General features: G+C 41.5%; 1 protein-coding gene across 10 annotated transcripts in view; it reads right to left on the minus strand.

Moving 5' to 3' along the window:
- The window catches only part of ADAMTS6 (ADAM metallopeptidase with thrombospondin type 1 motif 6), a 244,972-nt gene extending 243,400 nt beyond the window's left edge, over nucleotides 1-1,572 (minus strand). For 5 of the 10 annotated variants that reach the window (XR_003046702.1, XR_003046701.1, XM_025047793.1 and 2 more), the window contains exon 1: nucleotides 971-1,572. The gene's annotated coding sequence lies outside the window, so the exon portion shown is untranslated. Of the gene's footprint in view, nucleotides 1-165; nucleotides 216-360; nucleotides 529-970 lie in introns of those variants that run through there. The other 5 variants (XM_025047791.1, XM_025047788.1, XM_025047790.1 and 2 more) reach the window with 4 other exon arrangements.
- Nucleotides 1,573-3,899: the final 2,327 nt, after the last annotated feature.

The following is a 3,899-nucleotide window of genomic DNA, read 5'->3' on the forward strand; positions in this document are numbered from 1 at the left end:
TGAGCTGCCCTGGTTGAGTTGATCCTAAAGTTAACATTCAGCAGCCCATTTCCAGACAGCAGCGCTAAATCTATTTGGATAAAACGCGTGTGACCCAGACAGTTGGCATTTGGCCCAAACGCGTTGCACCGGCAGCTCAAATAAAAACAAGAGTAAGAAACTCACTCTCTTGTTCCCTCTCAGTGCGCTTTCTCACTCTCTCGCTCTCTTTTCTTCTAGTACAACAAGGAAAGAAATTACCAAAGACAGGAATTGTAGTACACATTATCAGAAGGCAGCTTTCCAATAACCCCTCCAGCACTCACCCCCCCTCCCCAAATCCCTGAACTTTGATCCCATGTACCATATATACAGACATACCCCGATATTCAAGGCTCCGGAGGGTTATGAGTCTAGCACGTCCCAAGTGGCCAAAAGTAAATCAAAAACACACGCTTCCATCTCTTTGATTAGCCTATTAAGAGCTTAACATATCCTAGAGCATCGGGGCTACAGCTAGCACATTAATTCTGCCCTCTGAGCCCAGGCATAAACTATGCACTTGTCTGACTACTTAAGACACTGACATGAAACTATAAAATGCAAGTTTTTCTTTAAGAAAACTGGAAATCAGTTTAAAATACACATCATTATTACTTTCCTGATTACTATTTGGTGATGACTTAAAAGACCACAATAATCATAACCAAGTCATACTTCACAAAACATGTCCATTTGTATAATAAACGTATATTTTTTGCATCATAAAATACTTGCAAGACCCAGAATTCACCACCTCCCGACTAGTCTGGAGTTAAAAGATTTCTATCTGTAAAATGAGTTCAGTCAAGCTCACTCATTGCCATTAAAAAACACACACACTCATACACACAGAGAAAGTTTTCTACGCGTTATTCGGAAGACAAGCAAAGCACAAGTTTTAATTTTTTTAAAAAAACGGTTTCATTGAATATTGTGAAGTCTTCCTTACCGTTTTCATCTTCAAATTCTGATAAAAAGTAAGTTTCAAACAATAGAGATTGCACTGGACGGCTCACGTACTCCCTCTCCTCTCTTAACTTTTTTTTTTCTGCCCCCCTTTGCAAAGCCACAGCAGTCAGTTAGTTATTCTGCAGCCAGAATAAAACACTATAGTCTGGCTAACCCGGGCTTTAGAGAACGGACTTTCTGATTTGGCAGAAAAAGAGATGCCTTCAATACATCCAGGCTATCATCCTGAGATACTGCCTTTGCAAACCCCCTTTTTCTCCCGCCCCCACCTCTAAAAAAAGGGGGGAAAGAAAAAAAGAAAGGAAGGAAGGGGGGAAAAAAAGGACTTATTGGGGGTGGAAGTGGTGCCCTCTCTTCCTGGACAGCTTAGTGCCTTTGCTATGCAAATAACATGTGAGGAGCATCAAAAGGTATCAGGAGAAAAGAAGACAAGAGGAGCAGGAAGGGCAGCAAAGTTTTGTTGAAGTAGCCCTAGATCTCACTACCGGCCCCCAGCCAACTTGAATTGCAGCAGGAGAAAATTTTGGCAGCTTTTCCTCGGAGGCAGAGCACACTGACGTCAGTCTGCAGATGTGCCGGGCTGCGTCGGGTGCGCATGTGTCCTGGGTCGTCACGTGGAGGGGGAGGGGAGGTAGAGGTACAATCGGGGTAACCAACTACCAGCCATTCAGAAGGGCTTAGACAATGTCAACTTTTCCACCCTGTGAATGAGAAATTCTGGCCCTTCTAACCTCAATCCCCTACCCCACTCCGCCTTTCTTCCTCCTCCTCTTCTAACCTCTTAGAAATTCTAGCCTGGTTTTGGATCAGTTGTTTCTTGGAAAAAGGAAAGGGGAGGGAGAGGATGAATGACTTTAGATGAACTAGTATCACTGTTGAGATCTCTGGTATCCTTGTCCTTGTGTTTTCTTTTTAAGTCCACACAACGAAAATATTAAAAGTTACACATAAACAGTGTCTTTGAGGAAACATAACAAACTTACATCAGTGGCAGATTTCAAGTCTCGGTAGGTACATGTGCACAAAATGCCTGTTTTCTTTAATACACTTCCACAAGTAAAATTGCCACCGAAAAGGAGAATAGACTGAAGTAACTAAGACCAGCACATTTTCCATCTGATTACCGACTTCAGGTTATGTGGGGCTTTAAAGGGGTGGGCGAGGGGGAGTGGAGGAGGCGGGAGCGGGGGAATAGAGAGAAGCTTGCATTATTTCCAGATGAGGGTGAGAGTGGACGGTGTTTTAAGTGCAACCGGGGAAAGCTACAAGTGGAGTGTATTTTTTTAAGTCGGTACATTGAATGAAATCTCAATGACTACCCAAATGAAAATAAATCCGAAGTCAGATCCCCCAAAAGGGGGGAGGGGGAGACAGGAACCCTGCTGCGATCTGAAGATAAACAAACAAAACCTCAAAACTTAAAAAACCCTCCTCGCCCCGCTCGCACCCGCTCCGTGCACACCGGCGGCCAGTCCATACTGCAAGGATAAAACACCACTACAACGTAGCACTTTCACTTTCATTTGCTGGGAATAAGCCTCTGGCATTAAACTATGGGGGAAATGCCCAAATATGTTTTCCATGTCCTAAGCAAGCAAACAAAGTCTGGCACACTAATCGGAAACAGGAAAAAAATGTGAAAATAGTTGAGGACAAATGTTGTCCTTCAGCAGTGTAATCTGCTGTATCATTTATCTGTCTCTACGGTTGAATGTAGGATAGGAAGAGGTTTAAGAGTTTCCGAGGTTGGGGGTGGGGGGGAGGGGGAGAATTGACGCCTTGAAATTCCAGCCGGTGGTTAACGCCAAGTCAATTTCCGATGGCCAGAACCAGAAACGGGAATTGGACCGGAGGGAAGGGGGTGGGAAGGAGAACCTTTCTGAAGACTGCCTCTTAAGTTTCAAGCTTCTGCTAACATTATTGCTCATCTCATTTTTTTTTTTTTTTGCTTCCTACACCGGAGGTAGTAGGTGTAATTCTTCTGGTGAATACATGAATAGTTGGCGAAAAGAAGGCATGAATCAGACTGAGAACGTCCAAGAATACAGTTATTTCCATTCTTTTTTGAGGGTTGAAAGGGGAAAGCATCTGTCCACAGTCAATAGTCCTCATCTTGACCTTAAATCAGTAGTATTTGGCTCAGTGCTATTTAAAACGTAGAACTAAGTCCTGTGGTTAGCATTCAGTTTTAAATAAAGATGATTCACATAGAAATATATATATTTGCATTAATATACATAAGGTGGCTAATCTCATAGCACTAATTGTAAACACCCAAAATAAGAAGAGTGGGCACAGAGCTGTTTTTGCATCAAACCATCCTTTAAGTAGTTGTGAATCTTGTCCTTAATTTTTCAAAAACTGGTTGTGGATAGACACAGCCAATACAGATAACTAAAGTTAAGGTGTAAGTAGTAATCATCTATATAAACTATCTGAAAAGTTTTTACTCTCAACTAAGATCAATTGCCCTAGGAAGTAGCAGCATTGTAAAGGAAAAGCTTATTCAGTGAGAAGTGAACTTTGGCTAATTACTTATTCAAAGAGTGCCATCCTGCGTCTAAACAGAGTAATGAAAATTTTCCAACAGATTACTCTTCTCCAAATGACTGTGAATTAAGAAAAACAGTATGACTAAGGGTGAGAAATTATTAGCGGGAGAAATGAATTAAGTGTAAAGTTAACTACATATATGTGCGTGTTCCTGTGTGTTTATATTTTAAGTGAATTACAGAAAGTTCAAACACACACAAAAGTAGAAAAATCACATAATGAACTCCAATGTATCCATCATCCAGTTTCAACAAGTATCAACACATGACCAGTTTTCCCCATTATTTCCTCCACTCCACTGGATTATTTTAAAGCGAATCCCAGATAACATTTCATTGCATTAAATATTAAAGCCT

Source organism: Pteropus alecto, unplaced genomic scaffold (genome assembly GCF_000325575.1).
Source record: "Pteropus alecto unplaced genomic scaffold, ASM32557v1 scaffold20, whole genome shotgun sequence".
Classification (NCBI taxonomy): Eukaryota; Metazoa; Chordata; class Mammalia; order Chiroptera; family Pteropodidae; genus Pteropus; species Pteropus alecto.